This window comes from Ochotona curzoniae, unplaced genomic scaffold (genome assembly GCF_017591425.1).
Source record: "Ochotona curzoniae isolate NIBS_2020 unplaced genomic scaffold, NIBS_Ocur_1.0 contig_64, whole genome shotgun sequence".
Classification (NCBI taxonomy): Eukaryota; Metazoa; Chordata; class Mammalia; order Lagomorpha; family Ochotonidae; genus Ochotona; species Ochotona curzoniae.
In genome coordinates, this window is record NW_024466502.1 from 14994399 (window position 1) to 15011380 (window position 16982).

Genomic DNA, 16982 nt, shown 5'->3' on the forward strand with positions numbered 1-16982 from the left:
AGTAAACCTCAGAGACTCCTATGCTAGGTCCCTGTTCAACCTTGTGAGCATGAGAGCTGGGCCAGGGTTGGATCAAGCTGGGCAAAGATGCAGCACCCATCGGTCTGAATGTTAGCTGCATTTAGGGAAGGGCCGGGCATATGCAAGAGCCATAATAAACAATGGACTGGCTCAGCTTTACCACAGAATTCACCAGCAAGTGCTGAGACTGGGTGTAAGTCACGACAAGTTGGGTCACAATGTCTCTTGCAAGCACAAGACCCAGGGATGGGAGTGTGTCTAATAGCTAAACTGTGAGCACTCTTCTGTGGACTGCAGCTTCTGCTAGTAAGCATGAGAGCCAGGGCTTAGAGCAGGCTGGGCTGTACAAGGTGATAGCATCCACCAGCATACATGTGGGCTGGATCTGAAGGTAGGTCATGCTGAGCTAAGCCACAACACCCAAGGTTTTATACAAGAGCCAGATGGGATGCTGGATGGGCCAGATTAGACTGCTGCATACATCAGCACTCACAGGAACCAGGATTGGGCGTGAACCTGGTGGATCACCCCAATTGTACTGGTGTGTGCAACAGCTGGATTTTTGGCAGGCTGGGTTGAATTAGGCTGCATTACCCTTTGGTTTGCATGGGAGATGGGTTTGCAGGTGGAACTAAACAAGCAATTGCTTTCACTGGTATGTGCATACGCTGTTACAGGTGACAGATTGAACTAGACCCCACACTAGCTTGTGCATACAAGAATCAGGTCTGAGGGCACCCCAAATGACTTTTCTTGAGGGACTCACCAACTAGACCACTGGGCTCAAACTCTCACCACAGGGAAAAATCACAAGAAGTGTGGTCCGACCTTACAGTGCACCTTTCAGGAGTGGGACTCAGCTGCTGATGCCTGCACTGTGGAAAGCATGGCCAGAGGCACACAAGAGACATGATGGCCAGATCATCTAGAACAGCAGGGGATGTCAAGTGTCTCATCAAAGGATGGAAAGCTAAACAGGTTGGACATCTCTCCTCATCAAACTTTGGTAGCAAGGGTCTGGGTGTGTGGATGCACCATGGTGGACTCGGTCACCCACAGACCTTGAAAAGATTGTCTTATCCTGGTGCAGTGAAGCCGACAATATTTCAGAACTATCAAAATCACTCAAGTAACACCCTCAGAACATTTTCCGCCAGATCAGGGGTTTCTAAGATGACATCAACTGACTATCCCTCATCCCTGAGTGCTGATGTAGTTTGACAGCAAGGAATGGTTCCCTTCTTCCTCTCAACCCCACCATTCTGTCATATACAGAAGAAAAAAATCGGAAACATTTGTCCCACCCTCTTTCTTCCATATCCTGATAGTCAGTGGCCAGCATGGGCATACATCCTTCTCCACTATATAAACAACATTAAAAACAAAATATTTTAGAAGATGCCCATAAACCAGACAGATATTTTTAAATATTAGTTTAAAATGTGTCCAGGACTCGATGCAGTAGCCTAGTGGGTGAAGTCCTCGCCTTGCAGGTGCCAGGATCCCGTGTGGGTGCTGATTCAGTTCATGTCTCAGCTGTCCCACTTCCCTTCTGGCTCCCTGCTTGGGGGCTGAGAAGGCAGTGGAGGATGCCCCAAAACCTTCTGACCCTGAACCCACATTGGAGGCCTGGAGGAAGCTTCTGCCTCCTAGCTTTGATTTGATGCAGTTCCAGCTGCGGTGGCCACTTGGGGAGCGAACCAGTAGATGGAAGATCTCTCTGTATCTCCTTCTCTCTGCAAACCTGTCTTTCTGATAAAGATAAACAGAATCCTTATAAAAACATTTTTCCAAACTAAATCAAAATACTGACATATACAAAAATGTTGCTTTAAAAGATCTTATGCGGGATTAAATATTTGTTCTTTCTGAAGCATATAAAACAAATCAAAATTCTATATTCTTTGAAGTTAGACAAAAGGAAAAACAGGTGCACTCATGCTTACTTAGTGATTAAATAGCACAGTAAGCATACAAATCCCTTTCACTCGGGAAACAGGTTAAGGTATGAAGTAGATTCACCTCTCAAAGAGAGCTAATCCAAATACTGAAATCCAGGAAAAAGAAACAAGCCAAACAACACTTTGAAAGCAACTAAAGCACTGCTACTTTGCTTAAATGTAAATGAAAGAAACATTTAAAATACGAGTGTCTGACATACCGTTGACTGACAATAAATGTATGTGCCTTTCTCCCCCCACATACTTACATGTAACTATCCCATCTAAACAATAAGTAAATGCCTTATTTAAAAATTAACAATCTATCTAGATGCAGTCTCTTAACTAAACTGAGGCACCCTATTCATACTTGTCAGTTTTACCCCAGAGTTCATTATTAACTGAATACTGGTCAAGTATTCAATTAAGTCTCCACATCAACTCTGCATTGTTGTTTAACCTCTTTAGTACCTTTGCTTCTCCTGACTTATTCTCACACTGGAATTCCTTGAAACAGATGGCATTCCAATCATGGGATCATCTTCTCCCTTTTCCAAATCATATCCCTCGGTTCTCTCGTTTTGCCCAGTATTTTCCAAGCACTTGGAAGTACTTGCTCAGTCCGCGTCTTTAGAAAGCCCTGCTTCCTCCAGTTTCCATTGTCATGCTTCACTTTCTGCCTGCTTCCAAGCCTCCAAAAGCACTTTTTCTCATGCCAAGGAGGTCCTGCCCTGCAATGCCATGATGAAATAGATGTGCCTGCCACTGAAAGCCCCAAAGCCCCTGTAAATCCTTGGAAATCTATTCATCATGAGCCCATGATGAGCTCCCATCAAGATCTACTGCAGCTAAGACTTTAGCTTTGTCCTCTACGACTTTAGTGACATGCTTAGGATTTACAATCATTCAAAAGCTAGACACACAACTGACATCAGGAATCTTCTAAATTTCCCTAAATAGCTAGCAATGGTTTGGCATCTTTTTAGTCATTCATCATTTTATTCCACGTATTTATGAGGGATGAGGAAATAGTTTGTAGTTATTTCTAAGTTGGTATAGAAACTTTTAAATTTACAAAGTGGAGCTGGAGGCACAGATCAAAATTAACCCTATGTGCATCTGCGCATGTCAGCTAGATTACAAGTATTTCCCTCCCAACGTTTGTATCTATTAGTTCTCAGTGTTAAGAAGCACAACATGCCTCGTTATCTCAATCTTTTTTCTTATGACCATGAGAAAATCATTTTAATTTTATAAATCCAGAATTTTACCAGTATAACATTTCACTAATAAAATATAGCCACAAAATAATAATTAAAACATCTAAAAATCAATCTAGGACTTGAACTGAAAGCTTTGCATTTAACCATTGTATTATCCACTTCAACTCTGACTCAACACTGATTTTTCTACTGTTTCTGACTTAGTCTCTATCTTTCACAGCCATCAATGAAACCTCTAGTTAACCATTACTGTTATCTTCACTAAGTCTTTCCTGCTGCACTGACTCCCCAAAAAAAAATTTACACAAAACCCATTGTTTTCATATTTTATATGCACTACACAGAAGTTACTGTTCAATGAAGTACTTGGAGTTCATATTGGCTTGGCCAGAATCTATGTTTCTCTTCTTGACTTTTAGGATCTAAAAGTAATGTTGAGTTTCTTCTGGAATACTTTCTTAGGTACTGAGACATGATTCAGGACTCCCTGAATTAGGAAAGGATCATGAAGAAGATACAGTAGAGCAGATTTCCAAGATTCTGTCCAGTTTTGTTAATGTGCTCCTACGGTCCCCAGAGTGAAGCTTCCTTCCCATCTGGGCACTCTTATCTTCATTAAGGACATCATGAGCAGTACCTTTGCTTTGCTTAGCATTCCAGCCTTGTTAAGGTGTGTGACCTGATGAATTCCAACATGTGCATCACTATAAAAAATGCCAATGCAATCAATACTTTCCACATCCACTGTCTCAAGGCCCATTCTCCCCAAGGGACTCTGTCCTAGAAGCCAATGACAGTGAACCCATACTGAGCAAATGACTGTTTCATTAGCTGCAGAAAACTGAATGCTCATTGCTCCTTCTGCCATTCTTATCTTCAATGGAATTCATCATGCAGAAAATGTGTTAAATATTTTTGTCACTTGGATAATACTCCACCGTAGTTTTAAGCAAACAATCTATTTTTCAATTTTATGCTTACATTTACTTTTATGTTTTGAGAGATGGAGATTAAGAAAAGGAGTTCTATCTTTGAATAAATAGCAACAAGGTAAAACTTTCAAAAGCAATTAATTTCTTACAAAATGCCTCTGCTTTTACTATTCTGCTTTTAACTACATTAAAATTCACAAAATGTTTACTAAAAATCCTAGCAGGGCTCAGAGTATAAAAAGCTGTCAATAATATTATATTTTTCCTCTTCACAATATACTATTTTGTAATTGCAAACAGAAAGTATCTAGAGAGACATACCACACAACTTACAATTGTTAAAGGGAACAACACATGGTAAAAAAATAAAATAAAATAATAAAAACTTGGCCTGGTGGCGTGGCCTAGTGGCTAAAGTTCTTGCCTTGAATGCACTGGGATGCCTGTTCTAATCCCAGCAGCTCCACTTCCCATCCAGCTCCCTGCTTGTGGCCTGGGAAAGCAGTCAAGGATGGCCCAAAGCCTTGGGACCCTACACCCACATGGGATGCCTGGAAGAGGTTCTTGGTTTTTTTAAAAAAAATTATAAAAAAAATAAAAACTGTGAGGAGTACTTTACGATCAATAAAGAGAAGTTTCTAGACCAAAAACACTTACGGAAATTAGCTAGCAGATACTTTGAATGGAGCTTAAGAGGAAAAGGTAGATGATTCTGAAATACTTGGAAGCACTACTTCTTTACTAATTTTACCCCCAATGACCGTAAAAGGTAATGCTAAGTTGTAATGAATGGTAGAAATATGTTCCTGATACTATAATTCTGTGTGACTGAAGAAGATCATGCATTGCTTTCCAAGATCCGTACTTGCCTATTCTCCATTCTGAGACACCAAAAGATGCACCATAAATTTATTCAAGCATTATTATTATGAAGAGGAGAAAAAAATCCATTAAATGTGAACATTACCCTGGTCCACGAAAAATTCAAAGGCAAATAGAAAAACAAAGTCACAGAAAGCAATAAATGATATTGGATATGCTGATAGCCCAAGGGGTAACAAATATTAGGAAAAAATAATCAGCTTAAAACTGACTTCATATTATTCTCACTACTCTTAGTATTTTTATCCTTGGGTTCACATTCTTTTCCTATGATAATAATTTTCAAACCATAAGAACCCCTACACACTTACATAGACTTACAGTAAAAGAGCTAAAATACAAATATGTGCACAGAATATATAACTAACTGAAAACCATTAAAACACTAAATCGATTGATTTCTTCTGGCTCAAATCATTAGCTCTTCATGAAGTCTTATAATCCACCAAATAATCGAGGGCCAAAAGCATAAGAGCATATTAACTGTACAATCACAAGGAATGACATAGGAATAGCCATATACAACATGCAAAAACCAAAATTATTCAAGCTATCAAGAATCCCAGGTCATTGTGTCCTTGTTCTCTTTCACAATTGGTTTAACTGAGATTTACAAATTAATAGATACCTGGCAAATACCTGGACCATTCTCTGTTATAAGCAGAAAAGATCACAACCTTAGTGACTGCCTCACTTTTCTACCTACACCCACACAATACCAAGAAAAGAAGCTTACTTTTTAAAAAAAAGATTCAGTTATTTTTATTAGAAAAGTAGATTTACAGAGAGAAGGAGACACAGTGAGATCTTCCATCCACTGGTTAACTCCCCAATGGCCACTAACTGAGCCAAATCAAAGCCAAAGCTGAGCCAATCAAAGCCAGGAGCCAGGAGCTCTTCCCACGTCTTTCAGGTGCAGGGTCCCAAGACCTTGGGCCATCCTCGATTGCTTTCCCAGGCCACAAGCAGGGAGGAGGATGGGAAATGGAGCAGCCAGAACAGTAATCAGTGTCCATATGGGATCCTGACACATCATTAGGGAAAGATTAGCCAATTGAACCATGGCACTAGTTCCAAGGAAAGCCTAAACAATTTCCCACTTGCCAAATTAGTAAATGTGTCTTAAAATTCTAATCTTATCATGGCATTTATGATAAAAGACCGGCCTTACTATTTCTCTTGAGATAAAGCCCAAAATCCTTAACTCACTCAGAAGCTTGATATGACTGACTACTCCTTCTCCTTCACCTCTTAACAATCCTCATTACTCTTCACTATGCCGAGCTGGGTCAGAGCACCACTGGCACACCCAAGACCTGTGGCTGGGAGCTAAGGGGATACCCTGGCTGGGTTGTGGTTTCCACTGGTGAGTGTGAGAGCCAGAATGGAGGCAGCAATCTGGGCTGGACATGACAGCAGTGTCCCTCCGCATGAGTATAGACTGGGCTTGGGTTGTGCCAGACTGGGCTATACTCCTGCACTCACTGGTGCTCGTGAGAGCCAGGGTGGATGTAGAATGGGCTGGGCTAGGTCTCAGCATCCAATAAACCATGCAAGAACTGTGAGAGTGGACAAACTATGGCTAGGCTATAGCACCCAACAATAAGAACTGGAATGGGTATGGGATGGTTTGGTGAGGCCACTGTTCCGGCCAGGACAGGAGGTGGACTAAGCTAGTATGAGCAAGATCTGCCACTGGGAGGAGACATGATAGAGGAACTGGGGGAACTCCTCTGTCAGGACACAGTCCCTACATATGTGCAAGAACCAAGGCTGGCAGTAGTCCAAGCCAGGCTATGGTACTCACAAGCACACATGGGGGTCAGTTCTGGGGGTGGGCCAGGCTGGGCCAATTCCTAACACTCACTGACAGATCTGGGAACCAGGACAGGGTACAGGACAAACCAGGTTGGGCCACTTTACCAGCCAATTCACAAAAGGGCCAGGACTTGGGGCTGGCTGGACTAGACTGAGCTGCGCAGTAAGATGCACACCTCTAGGCAAATGCTGAAGTGAGATGGGCCATGCCAGACTTAGCTGCAGCATCTACCAGCACACATGAGACCCTGAAGGTTTGGAGAGGAAGAGGACTGTGATCCCAGTAGGGGTTTGTGAGGGGCTCCCCTGTTGGGCCACTGCCCCTGCTGGTAAGCGTGAGAGCTTGGACTGGGGTCGACCAGGTTCTACAGGGCTACAACATTTGTTGGCCTGCGTGTGAACTGGGCAATGGGGAGAGCCAGGCTGGACTAACCAACTGTATCTGCTGGTACATGAATGAGCCAGAGTTAAACACAGGCTGGTTTGGCTTTGACACAGAATCAGTTGTCAAGTGCTGGGACTGGGGACAAATCCTGTCAAGCTAGACTGCAGAAACACCTGGAAAGTGCAAGATCCAAGACTGGGAGTGGGCCCAGTAGGAAACTGTGGGCACCTCTCTGATGGGTTGCAACTCCCACTGTTGAGCACAAGAACTAGGGCTGGGGAGGGCCTGGATAGACAGGCAGTGGCACCCACTGGCATGGGTATAGGCTGGATAGTGGAGTTGGTTGTGTTGAACTAGGCTTCAACATCCACTGATGTGTATGAGAGCCAAATGGGATGAGGGACAGACTGGCCAAGTCTGCTGTACCCACTGGTAAGCACAGGAACCAGGGCTAGGGGTGGGCTGGTGGAGGTTATTAGGGGTTACTACAACTAAACTACAGTTCTCACTGGTGTACATGAGGGCTGAGAGTGTAGTAGGTAGGCCAGGTTGGGTTGGGTCACCCACATCCATTCGTTTATGAAATACACAGGGTGGGAAACAGAACCAATCCAGCAACTACAACTACCAGTGGGTGCATAGGTTGATGTGGGTGACAGACAGAGCTGGACCCCATACTGGCAAGCACACAAAGGAAATAGGAGTCAGGTCTGGGATCACTTCAGAAGAGGTTTCTTTGGAGATTCCCTCCAACTGAACTACCGTATTCAGAACTCCAACCATGGGAAGAATCGCAGGATCTGTGGTCTAACCGTGGAATACATGCTGTCAGAGCTGGGCCTCCTCAGTGCCTTAGATGGATCAGTGGACAGCATGCCCAGACGTACATGGAGGATATGGTAGTCCATCGGTGTCTGAAGAGGACATCTGGTACCACAGTGAAGGAAAACAAACTGGTCAACTACCCAGCCAAGTGCTGACAGCAAATACTTGTGCGAATGGAGACTCCTAAGGTGGACTGTATCAGCCAATGGACTTTAAAAGATTTCCTCATCCTTGGATTGGTGAGATCAACGGCATTCCAGGACTATCGAAACCATTTCAGCAAAACCCTCGGAGTTTGTCCCACATCAGGGATCCTTGGATGATACTGCGTGGCTGGTCCCCATCCCCAGGTACTAAGGCAGTTGTGAAGCACAGTATGGCTTCTCCTGTATCTCCCCATCCTCAATCCCCCAAATACAGGAAGAAGAAAAAAGCAGAACTTGGAAACAATGGTCTCACCCACTTTCTCCTAATCCTTAACCATTCTGACCCTAATCAACTATGTAAACTTTATCAAAAATAATTTTTTTAAATCAATATATATAACTAGGATACTCTAATTACAGAAAATCACAGTGCTCAAAATAAACAACATTCTCACTTTAGGAGACAGAGAGATAACTAGGGATCTTGTTAATTCTTTCCATTGGCCTTGACAGTTCTAACAGTTCTGCTCTAAACATATACTTATGTCCCTTTCCCTTTTTTAAGATCACTTTGTCAGCTTATAAAAAATACCTCAGGTTAATTACAACAGGTGAACTCAGTCAAAAAAAAACTCCGTAGGTTTTCATAATCAAGCATTTTTCTCTCAAGGACCGTAATTCCCACAGCTTTAACCTACCAATACATGCCAACACTGTAAAAACTTGCTTGCATTTCTCCCAAGCAAAAGAAGTGTTTTCCTAAAACTAAAACACAGCTCACAAAAAGCAAAGCACAGATCACAGTTTGGGTTTTGCTAATTACTCTGTTTTCTGAGATCAACTTAACTAGGGTTCTTAAAAGTCACATGTCGAGACTAATACATTTGCATGTTTCTAAATTGAGGGTGGAAGTGGGCAGCTCTTGACTTTTTAGGAGATTCTGTGTCTTCCTGTCACCTGTGCTAAATTGCAGGGTAATTTTCTGTCATTTTGATTAATAAATCAAATGAGTTCATCAAATATTGATTAAGCACCTGTTCTGTACAAGACACTGTACTGATCGTTATTAGAGATATTATGCAGATAAAATAGATTTTCCCTCTAGGGCTCAGACTACAGCAAAATGCATTAGCAAAAACACAAAATATGATAAAATGCTATGAAAGATGTGCCATGTTTCCCTCTTCTTGGATAAACAAGAGAAGATGCCAGGATGTTGAGAATCTTATTGTTTCTTTAAATATATGCTTTATATTCTCCTTATCACATTTAGAAACTAGAAAACATTCCCATTTTATAAAAGAGAGGTTTTAATGGATAAATGTTTAAATTCACAAAGCTGATTAACAACCAAATAAATTTGGATTCTGACTTGTCAAGCAAGAAAAAGAGGAGAAAATGAGAACAACTTTCTTGAGGAGGCTGGTTCACTGGGGAGTTAAAAGCACTACAGTAAGGCTGAAGAGGAGAGTCAGTTTCTGGTCAAGCAGAAGCTGTAGGAGATGGGAAAGAAGGAAGGGTATTCCTACTTGGCGTTTCACAGGCACTGGCAGAACACAGGAGAGTCACAGCAAGGCAAGCAACAGGACAGCCTTGCTAGACAGCTGCTCATTTGATCTCTGCCCATGTAATAGGCTGGTTTATAGCAAAGAACATAAAATTTGTTGGGGACTCACTGTTTTTACAGCAAGCCTAAGCAACCTTACTCTCCATTCCAGGGAATCCATCCCTCATACAAACACAACAGAGAGATGGCCCAAGGAGAAGCCTTGTATTGTTGCCATAGCCAGTAAAACCAGGCAGGAATACTCAAGGATCACCAGAGATTACCTCCTACAACAAGGAAGTGGGAGAGGAAACAGCTTATGAACCACAGGAGACAACACAGGAAAAGCCAGCAGGCATTCTACATTACCTAGAAATTGAAACACAACACACAGGAGTCTGAACTTCCACCAAGAGCACTGGGGTTCTTCTGGTGCATATCAAGTCCCTCTGCATTTGTACATTTTATTGGCACAGCCTCTCTAGAGCCTCTTCCTCTCTCAATCTATTATATAAGATGACCCATCCTTCAAATTGTGTAATTTGCAGGTAAGAGTTGAATCAGTTGCTCCCTTTTAGCAAAAGTTTTACTGCAATCATGTAGTCTATACGAACAGGGCTGATCTGAAGTAGGAAAAGCAATCCCAAAGCCATAAGGAATAGAAGATTTGTAAACAGGCCGATTCTCATTTCTTCCAGTCATCTTCATCTTTCCCCATCTTTATCTCCACTGTCCCTTGAGATACCTCAACCCACTCCCAATGCATTCCTCTTTTAAGACAGCTTTAGTTGGGTTATGCCCCATGGATTTGAAAGCATGAACTAGTTTAGAGGACCAATGGCTTCAGTTTTACCATTTTGGAAACATTACCATAATTGGAGAGTATGGAAAGCGGATTCCAATGTAACAAACTGCAAAAATAAAGCCTAATAAATATAATGAGAGAAATGACGTTCTTCATCTCCAAAGATATTCCCTTAACAATACAGGCAGAATTCAGTTATATGAATACCCAGAGATGACTTTAGAAAAAATTACTAGAACTTGGGACCAGCGCAATAGCATAGCAGTTAAGGTCCTTGCCTTGAACGCACCTGGATCCCATATGGGTGCTGGTTCTAATCCCAGCAGCTCCACTTTTCCCATCCAACTCCCTGCTTGTGGCCTGGGAAAATAGTCAAGGATGGTCCAAAGCCTTGGGACCCTGCACCCACGTGGGAGACCTGGAAAGAAGTTCCTGGCTCCTGGCTTCAGATTGGCACAGCACTGGCCGTTGTGCTCACTTGGGGAGTGAATCATTGGATGGAAGATCTTCCTCTCTATGTCTCCTCCTCTCTGTACATCTGCCTTTGCAATAAAAATATATAAATCTTAAGAAACAAACAACTACTGGATCTGCAGTTAGAGGACCTCGGTAGTTCCACAGATAATGAGCGAGGAGCTTAGAATCAAAAATCGACCTCCTCTAGATGTGAAGAAAGACAGCAGGTGAAGTGAGAGGAGAAGGCAGTCACATCTTGAAGGGTCTGACAAACTGCATCAAAGAAAAGTTCTTAAAGGGCAAGGGATTGACCTCTGTCTTTGATGCCACTGGTCAGAGTTGCAGCACCATCAAGACTCATTACACGGAAGTCCTGGGATGTCTTAGCTTTCTCCCAATGCTCATGCGAGTGTGAATTAGGAACACTTTATCATTTCACTTACCACAATGTAAATCTAAACATGTGACTACCTAGAAGACTGTCTTTTTCAATAATTACAGAATAGATTCATGAAGTATAAAACATTTACTTTTCACCTTGCTTATTCTGTTGCTACTTCTAGTCCTCAGTTTTGTGCTACTAATGCCGTATTTTACATTATTTGGGTTATTCATTGTGTTATTCATTATTTGGATTATATATGTTATTCACACATAAACTGATAAGTATCAGTTTACTTTTTTAAGATTTATTTTATTTTCATTGAAAGACAGATTCACAGAGAAAAGGATAGACAGGCAAAAAGATCTTCTGTCCACTTATTCACTTCCCAAGTTCCACAATGGCCAGAGCCAGGAGCCAGGAGCTTTTTCCAAGTCTCCCAAGTGGGTGCAGGGTCCCAAAGTTTGGGGTCATTTCATACTGCTTTCCTAAGCCACAAGCAGGGAGTTGGATGGGAAGCAGAGCAGCCTAAGCCATTGCCTACAAGGGACCATGGCATATGCAAGGTGAGGATTTAGCCACTGAGCCATCATCTTGGTCCCCACAAGTACCTGTTTAAAAGCAAGATCATACTTTGCTTTTTCATTTCAGTAATGTTAAGTCACTTGTTCTACTTCAGTTATATACCACTTCCTCTCTAGGTCTAATTTCCACATGATTATCCAAAATTGATCATTAAGCAGACATTTATAGTCACTGAAAATTTTCTGCAACAAAGATATTCTTATACATAAAATTGCTTAAATTTTGTAGTTGCTTTGTTTTGCAATGTTTTCCTGTGGAATGGAATTGCTGGGACACACGGTAAAAAGATCTAACTTTAGAGTCGTAGGCGCAGAACTTAAGAGTGCAGAAAGTCTTCAACTGCCTTTTTTTCCAGTATTTGTGAATGAGAGTACTGTATTTCCTACAGTCACAGAAAAATTAATATCAGTGTTTCTAACCTTTAGCAATGTGACATTCCTGAGAAATTATTTTTCCCTCTGTTAATTTCAACTTAGTCATCTTCACATATCTGCAGCATTTATCCTTTGAATTTCCTCTTTAGGTTCTCCTTCATTTCCTTCAGATTATTAAATGCCTTTGTTATCAATTTGAGTTCAATTATGATTAAGGGCACTAACCTTGTGATTGCCATACACTGCATGTGAAATGCTCTGAGGATCCCCTCCCCTTTATTTCATCATGCTCCTTCCTTTTATTATACAGAAGTTATATATTAAAACACAAGCATATTCTTTTTTTAAAAGAATAGCAAGGATAAATCACTGAGGGGCGTGACACAAGATTTAAAAAGTTATGATCTGAATTTTATTAGGAACTCACTGAGAAATAGGTGGACAAGGAGTAAAACCAGACGCTGGCTGGCTGAGTACTCGGCTAGGAAGGCAGCCAGCAATGGAGGTTGGCAGAGAAATTAGAAACCCATTTGTAAAACAGGATCTATGATCATTTGGAAGAAGAGGTAGGGATTGCACTACTGATTTAATCACGTTTTCAGCTGAAACCCAAAGGGTGAACTGGCACTCTCGCTCATCAAAAGAGGGCAAGTCAAAAGGGAAGGAACCATGCTCGCTTCGGCAGCACATATACTAAAATTGGAACGATACAGAGAAGATTAGCATGGCCCCTACACAAGGATGACACACAAATTCGTGAAGCGTTCCATATTTTTGGGCCTTTAATCATTTGGGATGAAGCTTAGCTGGACTTACCTTCAGACCAGAGATGGTCTCACCAAGAAATCATTGAACCCACTAGGATAATAAGACACTGGACTTTATGCTTGGTAAATATTTCCAATGAAAGAACCACAACTGAATTTGAACTGTAGTAATGCAACAAGGTGGAGAAATCCACCATGGGGAGAGGGCTTGGGGAGGGGTGGGGGGAATTCCAGTGCCCATAACACTGTGTCACATAATGCAATACAATTACTTAAAAAAGCCAATCTCAAAAAGACAAATATCCGATATTTTCTCTAATCTGTAGTAACAATATGTGGATTATATACGAGTATGATTTTAGTAAATGAAAGTGACATTTTGAGATTTGAAAAAAAAAAAAGGGAAGGAACAAAAGTTACTAGCATGAGGCACCTGCTCATAAGTAATCATCTTTGATTCAAACTGCTGGACAGTTTATTAAGTAACTCTGGAACATATTTGTGCTTCTGCATTTTTTTTATTGACATCGTTTCTTATATTTGAAAGGCAGAGACAGATCAATCTTTCAACTGCTGATCCACCCCTCAAATGCCCACAAGAGCCACTGGGCTGGGCAGGTGACAGGAGCTCAGAGCTCCATCTGGTTCTCCCAAGGACTGGCAGAAACTCCAGCCAACGAGCCAGCACCTGCCTCTAGCGGTGCATAAGAAAACTAAAACGGATTGTGTAGCATCTCTAGCTGATACCTGTGCAAGACCAGCTTACAGCAAATGTGGCTTTAGGTAAATGGACACAAGTAATGTGATGAGACCTGGGATCTGTCTCGCTCTGCATCCCTATTCAGTGTCATCTCTGGTCATTTCCTCCACTGACTTGGTCCAGGAACGCTGAGTAAGGTGGAGATGCCAACTGAAGAGACAAACAGAAACTTGTCAGCACAGCTGATACTCATATCATATCACCAGTACAGGGAACACACAAAGGTGAATCCCTCCTGGAAGTTAAAATCTGATTGAAAACAAACAGAATTGAACCTGGTGCAGTAGCCCGGCAGCTGGAGTCCTCACCTTGAATACACCAAGATCCCATATGGGTGCTGGTTCTAATCCCAGCAGCCCCACTTCCCATCCAGCTTCCTGCTTGTGACCTGGAAAAGCAGTCGAGGACAGCCCAAAGCCTTGGGATCCTGCACCCACGTGGGAGACCCGGAAGAAGCTCTTGGCTCAGCTCCAGCCATTGCAGCCACTTTGGAGTGAACCAACAGATGGAAGATCTTTTTCTCTGTCGCCCCTTCTCTCTGTACCTCTGACTTTCCAATAAAATAAATAAAATGTTTTTAAAAAGAAAAGAAATGAAGGACATAACAAAGCAAATTTAAAACAGTGGAAAGGCAAGAATCACAAAATTGGAAGACACGTCTTGCCACAATGGGAAAACAATCAAAAAGCTAGAAGCAGAGCTGGGTCAAGCTGAAAAAAAAAAGTAATCAAGTAATAAAAAACACTATTTAAACAAAAATATAAGAATTATGGGAGTTCCAGAAGGCACAATAAGAGAAGCTGGGTTTAAAGATGTACAATGAAATAATAAACAAAAACTGCCCTAATATGGAGAAAGAATTGGAAACAACATCCAGGAGGGGCACAGAACTCCCATCAGGACTGACCAAAAGCAATGCTCACCACAACACACGATAATCAAGCTCTCGTCAATCAAACATAAGAAAAACATCCTTAAATGCGAATGTAAAAAAAAAAATCAACTGACATAGACGAACCCCAAACTCACAGCTGACCTCTCAGTAACACTTTTACAAGTCTGAGGAGAATGGAGCAACATATTCCATAATCTATAAGGAAAAATTGTCAGTCCAGGATAATGTACCCAGCAAAGCTTTCTTTTGTCTTTGAAAACAAAATAAAATTAATCCACACTAAAGAAAACTTCAAAGAAAATGTCTTTTCCAAACCTTCCCTACAAATGATACTTAAAGATATTCTCTTGGCAGAAAAAAAGTAACAGTACCCACCAACACCAAAGACAAATGTGAGGAACATCCCAGTAAAAGAAAAACAGAGGAATCAATCAATGAACCATGCATTGCTAAAATGAGAGGACCAAATTACCACCTATCCATAGTAACCCTGAATGTAAATGGCTTAAACTCCTCAACTAAATGTCATACATTTAGTGGACTGGATCAAAGAGTAAAACCCATTTGTTGCTTTACTTGAGACACATCTTCATTTTCTTCTTCATTTCTTCAGCGACACATTAGTCATTCAGTAGCCTGTTATTTAACTTCTTGGCATTGTGAACTTCTATTTTTCTTCCTGTTGTTGATTTTGGCTTTGTGTCTTTTCACTTGCAGGGAATTATAGTGACTGTGTAGTGGACTGTCACGTCCAGATGTGAGGATTCAGTGCAGTACGCATCTCTACTTTCAGACTGAGGATGGACTCCCAGTGAAACTGTTGGATATATCTTGACAATGGGATGCTGGACTCTCTGCCATTGTCCATGCCCATAATGTCAGGATATACTTAAATACAGAATAATGTATTCACGATGGTTTATAAAGAACAATACTATTGTAGTAATGGAAGGGAAATCAGTCCAAGTGTGGAAGGGGTTTTGGGAGGGGGGTCAGGAAAATCCCAGAGCCTACAGAACTGTATGGTAAAATAATAAAAAAAAAAAAGAAAAATGATAAATTGAAGGTTATACACTAAAATACCTGGCTACAATATGCAAAAAGTACATGTCAACACGTCTGTTCTCCCATCTGCTTATCTCATAACATTACAGCACTTTGCCACATCCACTGCTTTTTCTTGTTATGTACGTAAGACATTGTCAAACTAAATATCAAATATTTAACAACTTGGAGGCTTTGTACCAATGAATTTATAAAATCTAGTTTTGCTTTTGTACCTAAGCTCCTACTGTACAAACTTGGATCCTTGTAACTTTACAGGAAAATGGCACCCTAAAGGATTCATTGATTTTTCAGCTTTTTGAGTCTCACCACATTACTTTTATTTCCTTTACCTTTTAAGTTGATCAAAAACTCTGAAAAAAAATGACTTTTTTAACCCACAGTAAAATGTGTTCCAAGCCTGCTGAGAACGGACTGTTAATCTCTTCATTTTATTGACCTACTTCAGTTTCAGCTCATTAACCACAGACATCTCAATGATCAAAAGAAAATGAACCAAGCGTAACTTGGTATAACCTTACTGAATAAGAGAGTTGTTCAAAAAAGCAAGTAAATCTCAACAGGTAATTTAATATTGACAGTCTTCCATTTAAGAAATATGTATGTTGTGAGCAATGATACTGTGGAATAACTTTTACATTATTGATCAATAAAGACACACTCTGTTTGCTATTCATCCAACTCACTTCCCATATTTTACGCTCTTCCAAAGCAAATACAGAAAAAGCCATTGACTAAATTCCCTCGAAGTTATAAAACAAGAAAAAACAAAGGACTATGAGCTCTAAAAAGGTAACTACAAAGATTATTTAATTACACTGCCCATACAGAACTATAAAAACTAGATAAATTTATTGATCATAGCACAGAAGAAAGCTAGCAATCCAAAATCACTATCCTAGGAGAGTAATACACAAATTATGGAACAACACATTTTAAACATCTTTTAAATATAGCTACTTGAAATCTATTTAATAGCTGAAATAAATCAGATATGCATGTTCTAACAGATGTGAAAATCCTACCTATGCAAAATATTCTAACATTTTTATATACTTTTTATATAATGTTTCATATAAGAAAAGGTGATAATTTTGTAACATAACATTGAAAAGAGTAGTTCAAGTCCAGATAAATCTGGATGTCTATTAATTAATGAATGATCTGTACATGAC

General features: G+C 40.8%; 1 protein-coding gene and 1 non-coding gene across 2 annotated transcripts in view; one reads left to right on the plus strand and one right to left on the minus strand.

Moving 5' to 3' along the window:
• Positions 1-16982, minus strand: part of GPC5 (glypican 5) — a 487184-nt gene that overhangs the window by 461618 nt on the left and 8584 nt on the right. The gene's annotated exons all lie outside the window — the stretch shown is intronic.
• Positions 12990-13096, plus strand: LOC121163814. The gene has a single exon (XR_005884965.1). It is a non-coding gene; the product is annotated as a U6 spliceosomal RNA (small nuclear RNA).